This window comes from Chiloscyllium plagiosum, unplaced genomic scaffold (genome assembly GCF_037043375.1).
Source record: "Chiloscyllium plagiosum isolate Xiang-an unplaced genomic scaffold, Cpla_swu_hap1 HiC_scaffold_34, whole genome shotgun sequence".
NCBI classification, from domain to species: domain Eukaryota; kingdom Metazoa; phylum Chordata; class Chondrichthyes; order Orectolobiformes; family Hemiscylliidae; genus Chiloscyllium; species Chiloscyllium plagiosum.
The window spans coordinates 30,220,515-30,242,076 of record NW_028270172.1 but is presented as its reverse complement, the minus strand read 5'-3'; the positions used below and the strand labels follow the sequence as shown (position 1 = coordinate 30,242,076).

Genomic DNA, 21,562 nt, shown 5'->3' with positions numbered 1-21,562 from the left:
CCTACCATCACCACCCTGTCTTCTACCTTTGAGCCAGTTCTGTATCGAAATGGCACGTTCTCCCTGTATTCCATGAGATCTAACCTTGCTAACCAATCTCCCATGTAGAACCTTGTTGAATGCCTTACTGAAGTCCATATAGATCACGTCTACTGCTCTGCCCTCATCAATCCTCTTTGTTACTTCTTCAAAATTCTCAATCAAGTTGTCCTGCCCTTGCTTGGATTAATCTGGCTGATGATAGACCTGTCACCAGGCTGCAGTCATGAAAGGTGTAACTGTGCAGGGCACTTGTCATATTCAAAGGGGTGAGGTTCCCTCATTAAAAGCACTGGATATCTGGAAGTGGGGCAAGGGGTGACCCAGTGAGAGCCATTGACCTGCCCCTGCTACCGATACAGCAACTTCAAACATTGCAATAGACATTGTCAAAGCACAGAGTATAGAGATAGGACACAGGGCACAAAGCAACAGCATATATGGTTAAAAAGGTGTTGGATTGAGGGAGCACAGAAACAGGTCATAAGGTATATGTTACTGATGGGTCACGAAATACAGACTGTACAATTATGGGACTCAGTGCAGTGATTAGTGTGTTATGTCTTATGGTCAGAATTTCAGTACAATATACCTTTAAGAGACGTGCTAATGATATCAGCACTTTAGATTAGCATGTGGCCTGAGGGTATGGAGGTTTCAGATGACATCCCAACTGGAATCACTTGAAACATGACATGCAACTAGAAGAATGCTCTTTGTCAATGGTAAAAGGCAATCTGGAATTCTTACAACCATCATATGTCCTAAAAAGACAGGTTGACACACGCTAAATGATAAAATTTTCATGGGAGTTAGTGCCTACGCATTACTGCTACGCATCCTGATAAACATGTACCTCAACATGCAGTGGTCTTTGATCCAGCCGACAAGAGACCATCTCATAGCATCTAATGGATCACTAATACTGTGCAATGGCAGAATCACACTGCAGTGCCAATACACAATCTCAGTTTGACTTCTGAAATTTTCTAGCTGGTAGATACTTACAGTCCAGCAGTGGCAGAGCTGTCACTATGCACAGAGCTCAGTATAGTCACAATTCATGAGATTCAAACTTCACCCCTTGTGGTAGAACGGGCCACATAACACACAATTGAATCTGCCAACGATCTCCACATATATGGTTTTAAAGGGAGATGTAAGCCAAGTACCAGGAAGATTACACCTGACCTGATGAAAAGATTGCCCAACTCAGAAAAGCCAAGATCTTCCCCTGGATTTACATGTTGATGCTCCAAACTAGGAAGTTGAAGAGATTTTCAAGGTTGATCTTTGACTGGGACTAATGTGAGCAGTTGTGCGGCAGAACTGTTGAGTAAGACCAACTACAAACATTGTTGAATGTCATTCTCCAGGGATAACCTGATAACATTAACAAAGTTCTTGTGACAAAATTGACATATAGCAAGTCATTTTTAAAGCCAATAAAATCCTAGTACCAAAAATATTATGTCTAGACATTATTCATGCTCATGTTAAACCAGGACACGTGGATATCAAACACACAAAACAGCTAGCATATGAAGCTGTGTACCAGCCAGGGATGAATCAGAATGTTTAGTGAATCAAGAATGCATGTGAAGCAGTTCAAACATAACTGCCCCAGCAGCAGAGGGGGCATCTACACTAATGCCTTGTTCTATCCAAACCTTGACAAAAGTAGCAATAGGTTTATTTTAAGTGCATGGAGAAGATTAGAATCTTGTGATAGATTACTTTTCCAAATTTCTTCCTGCTCAATCTCACAACAACACAAGGAGGACAACTACTGCTGACATAAACAGAACTATTTTCAGTTTATTCAGTATCTCAGAGCAGTTAATGTCTGACAATGTATGCTGGCAAACTGTTTCAAGGTGAGTACTAAGTGGGGAATGACCCGTATTGTGTTATCACCCTGCTATCTATTCAAGCAGTACAACAGAGCATATGATACATACTATTAAATCAATGATCCCAACTTACAAGAAATAAACAAGATTTTCATACTGTGTTGCTGCAGTTTCATTCATTACCAAAGGAGAATGGATTACCATCCTTAACACAACTTAAAGTATGTGCAAACAACTTTGCCCAGGAAACCATTGTGGAACCATTCTGTGATACGGGTCTTCTCCTTCAAAGATGAAAGAAAATAAATGCAATATTTGTAAAAAATGAATAAAAGAGATCAATACATGTCAAGGAAGCAGGTACAAAGCAGAACTACCAAAACTGCACTGGACAGAGAGTGAGTTAAAAATCCAAACATAAGACTTTGATAGCAGTTAGGGTGTCTAGATTACACAACAGGCCAGATCCTATAAAGTAATTACTGCTCATAATGCTACATCACAAAGGAACAGAAACGAGCTCAGAACAATGTATGACACACAAATTATTCATGAAGAGAGTGAGAAAGAATACTTCACTTTTATACTGTTGTTGAGTGACAGGAACCAGCAACAAAACAAGTAAGTTGTCAAACATGTGCAACAGAGAATATCACAAACCTCTCCAAATAGGGATATGATCACCAACTCTGTACGAGCTGACAGACAATCAAAAAATTACTTTGAAAATTGAATTGTTAATCTTGTAAACTCTGCTTTATCTGTTTGAATAATTATCAACTTTTGAACACTTGTTTATTTTGGACAAGTTTTATTCATGGAAAAAGGGAACTGTTGTGTTATATTTGTTAGGGTCTTAAAGGGAGATGCTCATGACATCATCACTGTACGTGAGCTGAACTAAAGTTTCGGATACCATGATAACTGGGATCACTTAAAACAGAACATGCTGTCTGAATTATGCTTCTGTTTGTAACCTAAATAGAAACACAGAACATAGGAGCGGGAGTAGGCAATTCAAATCCTTGAGCCTGCTCTGCCATTCAATATAACTATGGCTGAATATCAAGCTCAATACCCTAACACTACCCTCCCCCTCCCACACCATCCTTTCATTCCTTTAGCCACAAGAGCTATACCCACCTTTTTGATAACATGTAATGTCTTGGCCTCAACCACTTTCTGTGCTAGTGATTTCCATGGACTCACGACTTTCTAGGTGAAGAAATTTCTAATGATCTCAGCCCTAAATAGTTGACACCTTATCCTTAAACCTTGGCACAGATTGTGGACACCCATCAGGATCATCCTTCCTGCATCCAACCCTTCCTAATCCTGTTAGAATTTTACAGGTTTCTCTGTGACCTGCCCTCATTCTTCTAAACTCCAGTGAATACAATCCTTAGCCATCACAGGAATCAGTGTGATATACCTTCGCTGTACCCCATCGATCGCAAGAATATCCTTCCTCAAATAAGGAGACCCAAAACTGCACACAGTACTGAGGAGTGGCATCACTAAGGGCCTCTATAATTGCAGTAAGACATCCTTGTTGTTATCCTTGAATCCTCTCAATATGAAAGCCAGCATGCAGTTTGCTTTCTTTACTGACAATCCTGATGAAGGTCTTATGCCCGAAATGTCGAATCTCCTGCTCCTCAATCACTGCCTAACCTGTGCTTTTCCAACACCACATTTTAATCAACTCTTCTTTGTACGTGCATGCTTTCTTTCTGTTACTGGTGCACAAGTACACCCAGACTATATCCGTCTGTCTCAATTCATTCATATAATAATTTGCCTTCCTCAGTTTGCTACCAAAGTAGATAACCTCACATTTATCCACATTAAACTGCATCTGCCATGCATTTGCCTACTCATTCAGCCTGTCCCAGTCACACTGCAACATCTCTGCATCCTCCTCACAGGTCACCCTTCCACCCAACTCTGTGTCATCTGCAAACTTTTGAGACATTACATTTAGTTTCTCATTAAAATCATTCCCATGTAGTGTGAATAGCTGGGGTCCTAGTTACAATTCCTGCAATGCCACACTAGTCACTGCCTGCCATTCAAACAAATACCCATTCTTTAATTCTCTTTGTTTTCTGTCTGCTAACTAATTTTCTATCCTTCTCAAGACACTACACCCAATCCCATGTCCTTTACTTTTATACATTAAAATCTCTTAAATGGGACTTTGTCAAAAGCCTTCTCAAAGTCCAAATAAACCACATCCACTGGCTCCCCCTGAGCAACTCTGAAATTACATCCCCAAAGAATTCTGCTAAATTTATCAAGCAGGATTTCCCTTGTGAAAATCCATGTTGACTGTGTCTGATTTCACGTCTGTTTTCTAAGCGTTCTTTTATAAAATCCTTGATGGTGGATTCAAATCATCTTCCCCATGACTGACATCAGACTCACTGGTCTATAATTCCCTGTTTTCTCTCTATAGTGAGTTCTTTTATAACACAATGGTCACGTTCTTGTGCAACCCTGCATTATAGAAAAATAGCGCTTTCGAAACAGCGCTTACAGTGTTGCCGCTATAATCGCATTACAGCCAACGCACATCTCAAAAGTTCATGCTGTAGAAACAGTATCCCTAATTTGTCAGTCGTGTTATAGGAAATTTGCGTTGACAAAACGCATGTTATAGCTGAACGACATATAGTGTTGTTATGTTAGCTACCCTCCAATGTATAGGAATTCTTCCAGAGTGGAAGGGCTCTTGGAAGATGCCCACCAATGCGTTTGCTTTTTCTAGAGCCACTTTCTTAAGTACTCTGGGATGTAGATTATTAGGTCCTGAGAATTTATCTACTTTCAATCTCATCAATTTCTTCAGCGCCATTTCTCTACAAATAAAGATTTGTTTCAAGTCCTCCCTTTCACTAAATCCTATGTTCTCCATAATTTCTGCTGCATTATTTATGTCCTTCTTTGTAAAGACAGAAGTGAAAAATGAATTTAGTTTGTTAGCCTTTTCTTTCTTCCCCAATATCAATTCTCCCGTTCTCTGACTGTAAGTGCCCTATGTTAGTTTTCACCAATCTTTTCTTTCTCTTTACATACCTATAGAAACTTCCTCAGTCAGTTTGTAAGTTCCACAGCTTGCCTAGTGTGAGCCCAAATGCTGAAGTATCTGTGAGTCATGACGTGGAGGTGCCGGTGTTGGACTGGGGTGGACAAAGTCAGAAGTCCCACAACACCAGATTATAGTCCAACAGCTTTATTTGAAATCACAAGCTTTTGGAGTGTCGCTTTTTTGCCATTTTGCCTGATGAAGGAGCAGCACACCGAAAGCTTGTCACAGAGTAAGAGAGATATACATTATGGAAACAAACCCTTTAGTCCAACTCGTTCATGCCAACCAGATATCCTAAATTAATCTAGTCCTGTTTGCCAGCACTTGACCATATTTCTCTAAACCCTTCCTATTCATTTACCTGTACAGATGCTTTTTAAATGTTGTAATCATACCAGCCTCCATCACTTCCTCTGGCAGTTCATTTCATACATGTACCACCCTCTGCGTGAAAAAGTTGCCCTTTAGGTCCCTTTTATATCTTTCTTCTCTCACTCTAAACCTATGCCCTCTAGTTTTTGACTCCCCCACCCTGGGGAAAAGACCTTGCCTATTTATCCTATCGATGCCCCTTATGATTTTATAAGTCTCTTTAAGGTCACCCCTCAGCTTACAATGCTCCAGGGAAAATAATCCCCAGCCTATCCAGCCTCTCCCAATAGCTTAAACCCTCCAACCCTGGCAACATCCTTATAAATCTTCTCTGAACCCTTTCAGATTTCACAACATCCTTTTGTATAGGAGGGGGAGCAGAACTGCATGCAATACTCCAAAAGTGGCCTAACCAATGTCCTGTACAGCTCTCAACTCCTATACTTAATGCACTGAGCATTAAAGGAAAGCAAACCAAATGCCTTCTCCACTATCCTGTCTATCTGCAACTCTACTTTCAAGGAAATATGAAACTGCACTCCAAGGTCTCTTTTAACAGCAACAGTCCCGAGGACCTTATCATTACGTGCATAAGTCCTGCTCTGATTTGCTTTTCCAAAATGCAGCACATCGCATTTATCTAAATTAAACTGTATCTGCCTCTCCTCGGCCCATTGTCCCATCTGATCAAGATCCCATTGTACTCTGAGGTAACATTTTTCACTGTCCACTACACCTCCAAATTTGGTGTCATGTACAAAAGTATTAACTATACCTCTTATGCTCACATCCAAATCATTCATGTAAATGACAAAAAGCTGTGGAGTCAGCACTGATTTCTGGTGGCACACCACTGGTCACAGGTCTCTAATCTGAAAAGCAACCCTCCTCCACCACCCTCTGTTTTCTACCTTCGATCTAGTTCTGTATCAAAATGGCTAATTCTCTCTCTATTCCATATGATCTAACCTTGCTAACCAGTCTACCATGAGGAACCTTGTTGAACACCTTACTAAAGTCCATATAAATCACATCCACCACTCTGTTCTCATCAATTTAGTGGGCAGCACGGTGGCACAGTGGTTAGCACTGCTGCCTCACAGCACCCGGGTTCAATTCCCGCCTCAGGCGACTGACTGTGTGGAGTTTGCACGTTCTCCCCGTGTCTGCGTGGGTTTCCTCCGGGTGCTCCGGTTTCCTCCCACAGTCCAAAAATGTGCAGGTCAGGTGAATTGGCCATGCTAAATTGCCCATAGTGTTAGGTAGGGGGTAAATGTAGGGGTATGGGTGGGTTGCGCTTCGGCGGGTCGGTGTGGACTTGTTGGGCCGAAGGGCCTGTTTCCACACTGTAAGTAATCTAATCTAATCTAATCCTGTTTGTTACTCATTCAAAAAAACTCAATCAAGTTAGTGAGTCAATATTTCCCATGCACAAAGCCACGTTGATTATCCTGATTTCAAATACACACGTTAGATTACAACTTGGTGTTGTGTGTCCTGTACCTGTGATTGTAATATTTGTGTATATTACTGAGCAGTAACAAATTACTGTTTTATTCTTAAATGCCTTGCTTACATAAGAATGAGGAGCAGGAGTAGGCCATCTGGCCCCTTGAGCCTGCTCTACCATTCAATAAGATCATGGCTGATCTTTTCGCAGCCTCAGCTCCACTTACCCGCCCTCTCACCGTAACCCTTACTTCCTTTATTGTTCAAAAAATACCTATCTCGCTTTAAAAACATTTACTGAAGTAGCCTCAACTACTTCATGGGCAGGGAATTCCATAGGTTCACAACCTTCTGGGTGAAGACATTCCTTCTCAATTCAGTCCTAAATCTGCTCCCCCTAATTTTGAGGCTATGCCCTCTTATCCTAGTTCCACCTGCCGGTGGAAACATTCTCTCTACTTCAATCTTATCTATTCCCTTCATAATTTTATGTTTCTATAAGATTCCCCCCCCCCCCCCCCCACTGTTATTCTAAATTCCAGTGAACATAATCCCAATCTACTCAGTGTCTCCTCATAAGCTAACTCTCTCAACTCCGAATCAACCTAGTGAACCTCCTCTGCACCCTTTCCAGTGCCAGTACATCCTTTCTCAAGTAAGGAGACCAAAACTGCACACAGTACTCCAAATGTGGCCTCATCAGCACCTTGTACAGCTGCAACATAACCTCCCTGCTTTTAAACTCAATCCTTTTAGCAATGAAGGTCAAAATTCCATTCACTTTCCTAGCTACCTGTTGTACCTGCAGACCAACTTTCTGTGATTCATGCACAAGGACACGCATGTCCCTCTGCACAACAGCATGCTACCTCTTCTGTTACAACAGATTGCCACATCAGGTAATAAATGCTCCTCAAGGAACCCCCCCCCGCCCAGTACTTTTTGAACATGCATTGCAAAATAATACATATGAGCATGATTGTTGCAGTTCCTTCAAATTTGGCATTCTCAGGGCTATCGTTGTGGAGAATTGCCAACTTGCTAGAAGTTTGAGGTGAAAATGTGGGGTTGTGACCTCTTGCTTGATGTCCATCTAAGAGACCAGCTGTGGCCTGAGTTTTCAATGTTTCAGTCAAAAGGTGCAACACTCCCACGGGACAAATGGTGTTGATGCAGGGAGGAGACTGGGTGTGAGGGAGAGACGCAGAGGTGAGGTGTGTTGGTGGGGACCTATGGTGGGGCGGGGGCGGGGGGGGGGGGGGGGGGGGGAACTCATGGAGTGTGGACCCTGGTGCGGGCTGGATGGGGAGGTGGCGGACTGGTGGTGGTGTTGCTGGAGAGCTTTGGGTTTGACGCTGTGGTGGATGCAGTTCAGGTCCCACATCGCAGGAATTTTAATTGAATAACTCTTAATGGTGACTGTGGCCAGGTGGGACTAGATTGGGTAGGGATATCTGGTCGGCATGGACGAGTTGGACCGAAGAGTCTGTTTCTGTGCTGTACGTCTCTATGACTCTATGAAGTCTCAGCGAGAAACTGACAATTTCCCTGCACTGTTACAATGAGTACCTTATTTCAGATAGATGAAGACAAGTATCAAAGACTACTGAAGAAGAGAAAATGTTTAAATAAGCAAAGGGACATACATTGTGAAAATAGATTTGGTCCAACAGCATAAGTCCTTTTAAAAACTGAACTTTGCCCAAAGAAGTAAACAACTTCAAGTACAACTTCCAAGGAAAATTAAGTTTTTCCAGGATATCATTGGTAATGGAGTTTAAATTTGGAGTGATCAATGTAATATCATTACATCCATTATTCAACACTGATGGACTCAAACTCCCACCTGACTTTCCCATTATAAAATTACAAAATATGGGTTATTAGCATGCAAGTGTTGCTGGCACATTTGCATAGTAATTCTTCATCAGGAAATTTAACAGAAGTGTTAACTCATTTATTTTACAAGTGAAGTGCTAACGTGTTTTCTGAAATCATACAATTGTACCCCACTGCCATCATGTTCCATTTAGCATTTGATCGCCTGTACTTATTTTAATCTCTGCAAACGTCAATCCCTTTAATGATCCAGCACAGTTTGCAGCTGGCACTAGTTCAGAGCACACAGTTGGGAAATGCTAGAATCTCATACATTATGTGAACAATGGAGAATACTATACAGCCATTTTGTATCACTTGAAGTTATAATCTGTCTTAGAAGCTGGGTTACCTATCTCATATGTGGAAATCTGATTATTATCTAAATGCGTTGCTGTTGTCTGCCACTGTTTGTGTAAACCAGATTTTCAGAACAGAGAAGTTGTGATTATCAGGAAAGAATGAACCTGGTGGGGCTAGTAGAGATTTTAAAATTAGGAGGGAATTGAAAATGTAAACTTAGAGAAGATGTTTCCACAAGCTGGCAGTTTCAAAACTAGGGACCATATATGCAAAATATTCACTGTTAAGTCCAATAAAAAAAATCAAAAGAAATTATTTTAGCGTAGAGTGGTTTGCATAGTTGCCATTAAGAGAAGCTTCAATAATTTCAGAAAGAAGGAAACAGGAGGATGCAGAAATTTAGGGCTGAACAACACGAGCTGTGGTGAAAGTTGGGGAAAAATTCCATGAGAAGTCTGGCAAGGTCTATCTCAATGTCAGGAGAAACTCACTGCATCTTTTAACTAAGTACAGAGGTCAAGGTGAGATTCTCACTCGGTAGCAGCAAGTTGCCTGGTATGGGCGAGGATTGCTAGTTAAAAACCTGAGTTAACTGCACATCTTGTTTCATTAACATGCAGTATTGTGCTAACTAAATGCTAATAATTCTCGACAGGGAGGTCAGAGCAGTTACTTAGCAACTTCAGCCCTGTGTTGGCTCCAAAGGGCTTGCATGTTGGACACCAGGCACCAGCATCTCAGGGCACACTTTATGAACCCTAGCTGCATGCATTACAGATCCAGCAGCATTTGTGTCTGATATGTGCTAGCCTGTAAGAACCATCATGGCACATATCCAAACCAGTTGGAGTACTCTTCACCACTTCAGTGTTACACCTTGGTACAACAACTATCTTTGTGATACTGTAGCAAGGACATTGTGAGCTCAGAGACACACATCCAGCTCTTGGACTGGGCCAGGCTGCATCTCCAGTCTGTTAATTTACTCTCTTGGTGCTGACTCACTTTGAGCTTACCTGAATGCTCATAGCATCCCTGACTAACTTTGCCATTTGGGCTCGAAGCACTGTTGAATTGCCTTGTCGGTTCATACAGACGCAAAGCCAGGAAGCTTATCATAACTGTCAGTAGTCCTCAGTCAAGTCATGGGGGAGAGCCTTCCATCAGGAGGTCCTGGCCCAGTAAGTCAAGGGCAGTCTCTGACTCCAGTCCAGGGGCTTACGGCCAGTCAGCAGTTCAGGATGATGCCCACAGGGCATGCAGGATTAGTGCTGTCGGGAGTTCGGCTGGGCAAAAACAACTGAGGGAAGATGAGATAAGCAACGGTGAGAGATTAAATGAGCATTGGTGGGAGGTGAGTACAGTAGCAAATCGAGAGTGAGCATGAGGTATTGTAAAGGAAATAGTGGCACTTACACTGGTGGAGTGGAGAACATCTTTGGCCTTACTGCTGCACTGGGCATTCCTCCAGAGGGCTGACACTGCAATGATTCAGGTGGCAACCTCAGATCAGGCTGGCATCATGGAATCATCGAGATGTACAGAACAGAAACAGACCCTTCGATCCAACTTGACCCAGTATCTGAAACTAATCTAGTGCCATTTGCCAGCACTTTGCCCATATCCCTCTTAAGCCCTTCCTATTCATGTACCCATCCAGATGCCTTTTAAGTGTTGTAATTGTACCAGCCTCCACCAATTCCTCTGGCAGCTCATTCCATAGATGCACTATCCTCTGCATGAAAAAGTTGCCCATTAGGTCCCTTTTAAATGTTTCCTCTCTCACATAAAAATCTGCCCCCCAGTTCTGGATTCCCCCACCCCAAGGAAAAAGACCTTGTCTATTTACCCTATCTATGCCCCTCATGATTTCATAAACCTCTCATCTGTTGGTATGGCCTCCAGTTGTGGTCCTGAGGGAAGAGGATGTCCTGTGCCTACACCACCATGTCCACCAGAGTCTCCGGGGCCATGACCTTAAGGCAGGGTGCGTAAGGCAGGGTGCCAGTTTTATCTATCTGCCATGTCCTTGGCAAATATCAAGAATCGTAAATGACAGATCCTTGTCTGTTTGTACAAAGGCCTTTTAAAGAGGGTGCCAGTACCAGTGATCACAGTCCATTCTGGGATATCCCAACAGATGTGAGTTGTTCTGAGTACAGCGAGTGGTTACCTTGGGCTATCACTGGGTACTAGGGGTATCCAGAGGGCTGGGGAAAGCAGTTAATGAAGTAAGTCTGGTAAGATATGAAGAGAGATCCCACTAGGCCTCACAACAAAAAAATTAAATGAAACCAAAGATTCAGTCCCTAAGATTAAATCTGAGATGGTGGGAGGAGGCTCATGTGGAACTTAAAGACTGGCACAGACCAAATGACTGGATCTTTTGCTGTCAATTCCACTTAAGGTATAATTGCCCTCCCTTCATGTTTCAAGACATTTGTCAACATGTTTCAAAGTTTTCCTTCATTTTGCAACACACAATGTTTTTCACTCATCAATGCTTGAACTTTGTTTTGGGCTGCTCTTGCGAGGACACTGTTTCTGGAAGAATTTTCTGCAGAGCCTCAATGAGATTAACAGTGGTGCTTCTCAAACTGAAAATGGGAATAGTTAACATGTTTCCATTGCAAAAGAGGATCCTTAATATGCAAAAGCCACTTGAATCCATATAATTGTTTTTTCATGTCAATACACGCCAAAGTACTTCAAAATGAATTGATTTCCGTCTTTGGAGTGCAGAGATGTTATCGAGGCTGTGGTTTGGAAAATCAAGAGGAAAGAGTTTTCAGTTCATGATTTTTGCATCAGTGCTTATTTAGCAGAACAGGCTGCAGGGGCTGAATGTTTTTTGTTCTGTTCCTATACATGTCTGGATGGTGAAGAAGGTTTGAGCACTGCATACCTTATCCTGGTTCCATCCAAACCAGAGGCAGAATGTTATGATGTTTTGTGAAAGTGTCATTTTCATTGAGTTTCATGAAGGGTTTCTCCCCAGGAAGCCCAGTAGGTTCTCTCGCGCACTTGCCCTAAAACCACCTCATTAATTACCAACTCCATCCTTGTGGCATCCTTCTCATCTGAAGTTAACCAGAGTATTCCACTCCCCCTAGTCTGAAGTACTCACCACTTCTAGGATATCTTGGAGTAGCCCTGACACGAGCACGATTTGGTACAAACATTGTGGCACATCCAACTGAGCGCTGGCATTTCAGATCTACTCTGCACAACTGCACATGTTTGTCTTGAATATAGCACGCAAGGACAAATTGGCACCCCATTTCACCGATAGGAACCTTGAGGTCCTAGTGCCTGTAATGATCCAGAGAAACGCCAGCCTCTTTCCTGAAGACTGCCAGAAGAGGCAAAGGCACAGCCTGCCTGGATCAAGCTCTCAATGTTCAGGAGAAACATCTAGCACTGCAGGTACTAGGTAAGTGACCATCTCTATTCTGGATCAGTGGTGCTGGAAGAGCACAGCAATTCAGGCAGCATCCGAGGACAGGCAAAATCGACGTTTCGGGCAAAAGCCCTTCATCATTCCTGATGAAGGGCTTTTGCCCGAAACGTCGATTTTGCCTGTCCTCGGATGCTGCCTGAATTGCTGTGCTCTTCCAGCACCACTGATCCAGAATCTGGTTTCCAGCATCTGCAGTCATTGTTTTTAACCTAAGTGACCATCTCTATTCCACCAGCATGAGTGCCGAAGGGCTTTTTTTTCTGAACAGTGTGAATCTATGACTCAGTGCAGTGTCCATATAATCCTCTTGCTGTGCTGATGGGACACTGTGGTTTCTGTTGGGAATGTCAGTAATCTTGGAGGAAAGCAATGCTGAAGTAAAGTATAGTCACATTAACTTGTACATTTGTGAATGCATATTGGTAAAGAATGATTATAGTAAGAAACTGGAGTAACATCCAAATATTCAAAAAAAATTCAAATATTTGATAAGCTTTATTGTATGACTGGTGTAAGTAAGTCCTTGGAAATATCCTGTCAACTTTTGTAACTCTGCATGTTTTCACAAACAAAGCAGACCATTTTTTGACTTGAGCAGAGATCTCTTCACAGTATAAGTGGTTTTACTGACAGCGAATAGTTCACATTGCCGAGCCTGATGGACAGCTTTTTGTTTTGCCCATCAATATTCCGAGCGATGCTATGACATTTTTATCAAGCTATAACCTCCCACCTTCCCAACAACACTTTACTTCATGTCAGTGTGCCCAATCATGAACATATTTTTAATAAATCTGATTGAATCCTTGTGAGGGACTCTCTTCAGTTTTAACTTGGATTCATGTTATCATCACTGTATAATCAGTTGTTTGACATTAAATGATTCTGACACAATCATTATAGTAAATACCTTTTGTGATTTAGTTACAGGTGGTATGGCTATACACGACGTATATTGATTAATCTTAAGAACAGGTGCCATGGTGTTTGTGCTGAACAATCTGAGATAGTTTTTTCTTTAAATATTGCTTCTCAATACTTCTTTGTTAGTCATTGTGTTACGCATTACAAATAGATGATATCTCATCACTCGATCTTACAAACTGATCATTTCCATCAGTCATATTTAATGTGATCTGTAATCTATTTAAGCCATATAATTCAATGTAAACATGTTTAAAAGATCTCTTGTTAGCCGGTATGTTGCGTAGTTGATAACACTGCTTCAGTTTCTGAGTACAGCTTGATTCTGAAGAACCTCTGTAAAATATGAGATAAGATGAATATAGTTGGTGGCACAATCCCCCAAATAAATAAAGCATTGTGTTACCAAGGATTTGTGATAAAGCTGTGCAATTCATGGAGCATCATAGTTTGGCAAGCTGTGTATTTTCCTTCGGGCATTTAAAAATGTTAGGTTAACACCCTGAATAGTGTCTGGATACAACAACTTCGAAGCCGACAGAAAATTGTGCATTTGGTGAAACAAAAAAAACTTAAATGAACAGTTGATAACTGTTGATTTAATCATTGTTTGTTCTCTTTAAATTAACCAGGTGCTCCGGTTTCCTCCCACAGTCCCACAGTCCAAAAAATGTGCAGGTTAGGTGTATTGGCCATGCTAAATCGTTCATAGTGTTAGGTAAAGGGGTAAATGTAGGGGAATGGGTCTGGGTGGGTTGCTCTTCGGAGGGTCGGTGTGGAATTGTTGGGCCGAAGGGCCTGTTTCCTCCCTAAGATGCCATTTCTGACATCTTCAGTGGGATGCCACCACTAGACACATATTCCCCCTCCCCTCTCTTGTCAGCATTCTGCAGGGACCAATCCCTCTGACACTGTGGTCGACTGTTCCTTCACTCCCAATAACCTCCCCCCCCTCCCCCCACAGCCCCATGGCACTGCAGCTGTAGAATAGCACCTGCCCGTTCACTTCCTCCCACCTCAGTATCCACGGACCCAAACACACCTTCCAGGTGAAGCAGCGCTTTACCCGCACTTCATTCAGTTCCATTCTCTGCTCACCATGTGGTCTCCTGTAATTGGAGAAGTGAAGCATAGACTGGGAAGAACACCCAGATTCTGTCTACAAAAAAAGAGCCTGAGCTTCCAATTGCCTACCACTTAAACACACTATCCCGTTCCCTGGTCCCAAACATATCTGTCTCTGTCTCAGTATTCTGGCAAAGCTCATTGCAAGCCGGAAGAACAGCACCTGATTTTCCACCTGGGAACAGCCTTCTGGACTCAATATCGAATTCAACAATTTTAGGTCTTGAGGCACCTTCTCCCATGTCCTTACCCCAAACCCCAGACACCAGACCTTGTTATCACATGGTCTGCTATTCAATACAACTGTGAGCGACTGATAGTCCCCATTAGTAGCTAATCATTCTCCTATGCAGATCATTATCCACTTCTTTGTCCAACTGTTACTCTCTCTCTTTGGGCTCTATGCCCACCTATTGCTTACTCCTTCTTCCCACTCCTCCCCCCCCCCCCCCCCCCCACTCACCTATCTTCTGCATAAAAAACAACTTTTTCCTCACCACCATCAGTTCTGAGGAAGACTTACTGGGCCCAAAACGTTAGCTGTGATTTCTCTCCAAAGATGTTGCCAGACCTGCTGAGCTTTTATAGCAATTTCAATTCTTGTTGTTAATGAGCATATATATACTTAGAGTTAATGTTTAAAAATAGGTTTTGACAGCAATTGAGTCTGGCCATTTCCCTATCGGAAACCAGGGATAAATGTAGGCTTCTCTGGTTTGTGTGTGGTTGGAAACTGTATCAGCATGATAGTTCTGTTCAGCACTTTCTGAGTACAGACTTTCTGGACTATCAGCCCAAACAGAATTCCATTATAAAAGAGGGTAACATTCTAACTTAATTATTGTCAAGGTTCATTGTCTACTTTGCCATAAGTATTGAGTTATGGCCTTTATATGTAAGCGATAGGATTAAATCTAGTTAGTAGGTATTAAAATTCTGCGTTTTGTTTTGTGTTATGTGTAGGTGTGATCTGTCAAAATTCACCACATCTTAAATATACTTCAAATAGTGTCACCTTCTCAAAATTTTCTGGTCAAGTCAAACTCTACAGCCCTTTTATTGGTACCAAAGTTGTGTGGACTTTCCTCCTCTACATCCTTGAAACCCTCTTCCTAGTTCCTGGCTGCAGTTGGGAGGGACTGCAATAAGAAATGGAGCTAAATATTGGATGGCATGGAATCTTATAGGCGTCTGCACAATGTGGGCTATGGTAAGATTGTAGCAAAGTCAGATGAGAATCTGACAAGGCCTATCTCGATGTCAGGAACATCTCACCACATTGTGTTTTTCACAACCTTGTGCAAATGAAGGGAGGATTTTTTTTTAATTCAAAGAAAGGATAACAAAATACAAAGTTTCTCAGGCATTAGGAGTGTAACATGCTATTAAAATTTAAATGGAATGTTGAGGAGTAGAGGATAGTGGAAGAATCCTTGATTACTAATCCATTTGAAAAGGAGGCCTTCCGTCAGAAATGTTTGAGAATGACTCATGTAGAGCACTAGGTGAAAGCGAGGGCTGCAGATGCTGGAGATCAGAGTCAAGGTTAGAGTGGTGCTGGAAAAGTACAGCAGGTCAGGCAGCATCCGAGGAGCAGGACAATTGATGTTTCGGGCAATAGCCCTTCATCAGGAAACTGTAGAGCACTGCTATTTTGAAGGAAACCTGCAACTGTGATTATTGCAATATGCATCCAAGGAATGTGGACTTATAAGGAATATCTACATGGACAAAAGCCTCTCAAGTCCACAGGAACTCTTTGACAAGTAAATGCTTTAAATTCAGAGTTTTGAAGCATTGATCAGATATCAGTTATCATGAGGTTTCTTTCAGTAAGACTTGTTTTAAGCTGTAATCCATTTGACGTATACATTAGACTTTTGTCTTTGAGGCTGAGAAAATATTCACAGAGAATTATATGAAGGTGAATTGCATGTAGTGAATGAAAGGACTGAGCTTGTTGGGTTGAATGACACTTTCTCATTTCGCTAAACTAGCTAAGGCTAAGAAAATATACTTGAGCGTTGCAAGGTATTACAATGATCCATAAGTGGGAATGTGGCAATGTGGGTAACAAGCCTTAGATATTCCATATAATATTTAAAATTACTTGTATTTTTTTGCGTTTTGTTTGATTTACCTTTGTGTAAAGCTGGAGAAACTTTATGCTGAATTGAGGCGGGGGGGGTGATTTAATGGGTCAACTGGCAGGAATTTAAGTTTGATTCCTTTCTGCAAATGTCATTATTAGATTAGATTAGATTACTTACAGTGTGGAAACAGGTCCTTCAGCCCAACAAGTCCACACCGACCCGCCAAAGCGCAACCCACCCAGACCCATTCCCCTACATTTACCCCTTCATCTAACACTATGTGCACATTTTTTTGGATTGTGGAAGGAAACCGGAGCACCCGGAAGGAACCCACGCAGACACGGGGAGAATGTGCAAACTCCACACAGAGAGTCGCCTGAGGCGGGAATTGAACCTGGGTCTCTGGCGCTGTGAGGCAGTGGTGCTAACTACTGTGCCGCCATAGATTAGATTAGATTACTTAGTGTGGAAACAGGCCCTCCGGCCCAACAAGTCCACACTGACCGTCCGAAGAGCAACCCACCCGGACCCATTCCCCTACATTTACCCCTTCACCTAACACTAGCAATTTAGCATGGCCAATTCACCCAACCTGCACATTTTTGGACTGTGGGAGGAAACCGGAGCACCCGGAGGAAACCCATGCAGGCACAGGGAGAATGTGCAAAACTCCACAGAGACAGTTGCCTGAGGCGGGAATTGAACCCGGATCTCTGGTGTTATGATCGAATCCTTTCACGATCTTCCTAAACCTAATCTCTGTTAGCCTTAAAACCTGTGAGATCACTGAGCTCCTGCTCTTCTAGGTTATTGCCTTGCTCTGATTTTCATCACCTGATCATTGTTTGCTGGGCTGTACCTGCAGCGATCTAGACATGAAGTTCTGGTCTTCCCTCGCTAAACCTTATACACCTCCCCTCCATTAAGTCATTCCTTAAAACCTGCCATTTCCATGAAGTGAAAGCAAATCTGCGTGTATTGATTTATATAATTTTAATTCTGAAATCAATCTGTATGTTTTAAAATCTTCATCTTTAAAATGCAGAAGAAAGCTACTAAACATCTTCCCTCATTAATTACTGCCCATTCAGAATTTGGTTCTAATTTGGTTTCCAGCCTTTTTTCAATTCAAGTCCGTACATTTCCAGTTTGATAATGTCTTCTCTTTCTTGTCAAATCCTGTTTGCTATCTGTTTAATAAGTCACTGTGATGCAGATATACTTTGTATTGTCAATCCTCTAGTCATTTCAGATCACATACATGTCAGGCAATACAATTTGACACTTGCGTGAGAAGATTTCGGTCCTTGATTATGGCATTGTCCAGGCCTGTTGTATATTATTATTGGTTCTGAGGAATTCTTAGCCATTCACATTCAAGTGATACATCTGATGTTTGAGAAACCTATCAATTTTTCACAATTAGCTGTCAGTGCTTTAGAATGAAGTATTGTATGGAGTCAGCTTCCTCCTGAGCAAACAACATCCAAGTCAATGTGTCAATTGTCTGCAAAGGAATTGTGTCCTATTTATACTGAAAATAAATGGAAATGCATTAAAGTCATTTGATGCATTATTAACAAGGAGTACTTAACATACTGTATTAAATGGCTTTATTAAGATAGTGGACTTGGGAATTTCATTTCAATCTATTAACATATTCATGAGTAATATTGCTTTATGTGATTTAAATGCTGAAGGGTTAATAAAACTGCAGCAATAAGCACCACATACAGACTTCTGTTTTAAAAGTTTCTTACTGCAGCATAAAGGCACTATGTGAAGTGTGTAAACTTGAAATGTCTGCTTGTTGGAATACAATTTGTGCTTGTACATTTATCTCTATTGACCAGTTTATCAAATGCAATGACATTTCAATAAATCTGGTAATCAGCACCAGAAACGTAGCCGCAAAAGTAACTGGATTATTGTAAAAACCTGACTGGTTCAACAATACCAATCAATGCAGGTTTCTTCCATCATTAACCCAATGTGGCCTACATGCAACCCTCATCCAACTTTGCATGATTGCCTCTAAATTATGTATATTTACATGGAATCTATAGAACAAGGAAGACAATTCAACCCAACTCATCCAAGATGGCATTAACATTCTATTTAAGCACCCATCCATTGAGAATACTGCACTAACAAAAAATCAATGTATATATGAAATAATCTATGACAATTAACTTCAGTTTGAAGCCTCTTCCAATAATAATTCTGGTAGTGCATAGATATAGTTTTCAATCTAAATGGTTTTAATAATTCTCAGTATGTGATAGTATACCATATTGAAAGTATCAGCAACAGCATCTTCCACCATTTTAGTTATTTCTTGGGTGATTATAGTGATATTAAGTCAGTACCCAGTGTTGGATTTGTCCGACTGTCTAAAGGTACGATATCACAGTTTGACCTCCATGCAAATCAGTATAGTGAACCAATTGATTTATACAGATACCTATGAGTCTACTCCTCCCCAGGCTAGCAGGATTTTAAATTGTCTGAGTAATCTTCTTCTTTCTCAGGAACAATTAGAGATCAAATTGAAGTTGTTGGTTGTGATATCTTGAATTATCTGTGCGAGTATGAGGCTTTGTTCAGTGGGTCACTTGATCGTAGGTCGTTATTTCTTTTTCCTGGACTGATGGACTGGCACACTGGCACTTTTCTTTGTTTACTGACCTTTATTATATCCCCTTTAGGTCTTTTGTCTCTGAAGTGTTTTTGGTACTTGCTTCAGAATACACGTTCATGTTCAATACTTTATTCAATCTTTGGGCTTTTTATACAGAATATAGAATGGGCCCTTCGGCTTATAATGCCATGCTGAATATAATGCCAAATTAAACTAATCCCATCTTCCTGCCCCTGGTCCATATCTCTCCATTCCTTGCATACTCATGTGCTTACCTAAAAGTCCCTTAAATGCCCTTGTCATAACTGCCTCCACCACCACCCTTGGCAGTGTATTCCAGACACTGACCACTCTCTTTGTGGAAAAAAAAACTTGCCCCTCACATCTCCTTTGAACTTTCTTTTTCTTACCTTAAGTGCATACCCCTAGTATTAGACATTTCAATTCTGGGAAAAAGATTCTGACCATCAGCCCTGTCTCATCATTTTAAAGACTTCTATCAAGTCTCCTCTCAGCCTCCACCACTCCAAGAAACTCCAACTCTGTTTTTTCCAGCCTCTCCTTATAGCTCATACCTGCTAATCCAGGCAGTATCCTGGTAAACCTCTTCGGCCCCCTCTCCAAAGCCTCCACATCATTCCTGCAAGGTGGTAACCAGAATAGAATGCAATATTCTTAAGTGCGGTGTGCAAAAGTCTTATAAAGCTGCAACATGACACCTTGATTCTTGTACTCAATGCCTGGACCAATAAAGGTAAGCATGTCATATGCCTTCATTACCACCCTATCTACTGATGTGGCAACTTTCAGGGAGTTATGGAATTTAACCCCAAGATCTCTCGGTATATTAATGCTTTTCAGGGTCCTGCCATTAACTGAAGATGTTTTATTAATGTTTGATCCTCCAAAGTGCAGCACATCACACTTGCCCAGATTAAACTCCATCTGTCATTTCTCCACTGATGACTGCAATTGATCTATATCCCGCTGTATCCTTTGACAATATTCTACACTATCCACACCTCCACCAATATTTGTGTCATCTGCAAACATACTAACCTATCCATCTACATTTTTATCCAAGTCATTTATGTATATTATAAACTGGAGAGGCCCCAGAATGGATCCCTGCAGAGCACCATTCGTCACAGACTTCCAGCGAAGAAAACGCCCTTCCACCACTACTCTCTGGCTTCTATGGGCGACCTAATCTTGAATCCAAGCTGCCAAGTCACTGTGGATCACATGCATTGCAATCTTCTGGATGAGCCTACCATGAGGGATCTTGTCAAAAGCCTTCCTGAAATCCATACAGACAACAGCCACTGCTCTACCCTTATCAATCAGCTTAGTTATCTCCTCAAAAAATTCTATCCAGTTAGTAAGACATGACCTGTCACACATTTATGTTCCAAACATTCACAAAGAATGATGTTGGTAATCTGTTGGAGGATTAAAGTTGTCTTTTTCATACATTTCTGTCCCTACAAATCTCGTAAATTGTTCTCGGAGACTATTTTCCCTTCATTGTTGCCTGCATTGTATACTGTGTCTATTAACAAATATCATATGGCTTATTAATAAAAAAGAATTCTGATATTTAGATAAAACATTTCACTACTTTAGGACGTTACTGCCAGTGAGATACTATTTGAAGTGCCATCACTATTGTCATGTGGGAAATGGCTCTGAAGATGTTAATTACAATAATTTAATATTTACTTGTCATCGATAAATTATGTTCCTGGAATATTGACAAGACCAAATTGACAGATTAATGGAAAATGAATACTTATTTATGTGCAAGCCCTGCCAAAAACAGTTTGTAACCTGCATATGGTGATTTTTCGCCAAATTAAGAACAGGAGAGCAGCTGCAATTCAATTGCCCAGAAAAGAGTGCCAAAGAGTTAACCATCCAGCAATCAGGCATGTCACTGGGAATGACTGAATTGATTGCACATGTACACTGGCTCTCAAAGGAAAAAAAAAGTTATACCACAACATCGTGAATGGTACATCTGTTCAGACACTTGGAAAAGTGGTTTCCAAATGACAGGACAAACAATGGTTTCTTTCCTGTTACTTTAAACGTTCAGCTCATCCTGGATCTTTTATGTCCATCTTAGCACCCATAGAGGAGGAAAACGTATAATTTTGGCATTGACATAAAAGGCCACAGTGACAGTCGTACTCCTCCCAGCTTTCAAGAAACCATTGAAAAATGACAGCCTTACCATTAGCCTGCCTTGCCAAGTTTAGCTCAGCTATACCTCTGTCAGCCTTAAGGCCTATACATTTCTTTTGTAGCAAGCACATTACGTATAGGGATAGT

General features: G+C 41.4%; 1 protein-coding gene across 7 annotated transcripts in view; it reads left to right on the top strand.

The window, feature by feature from the left end:
- LOC122564410 (catenin delta-2-like) overlaps positions 1 to 21,562 on the top strand; it is a 1,213,649-nt gene that overhangs the window by 574,324 nt on the left and 617,763 nt on the right. The window lies entirely within an intron of this gene.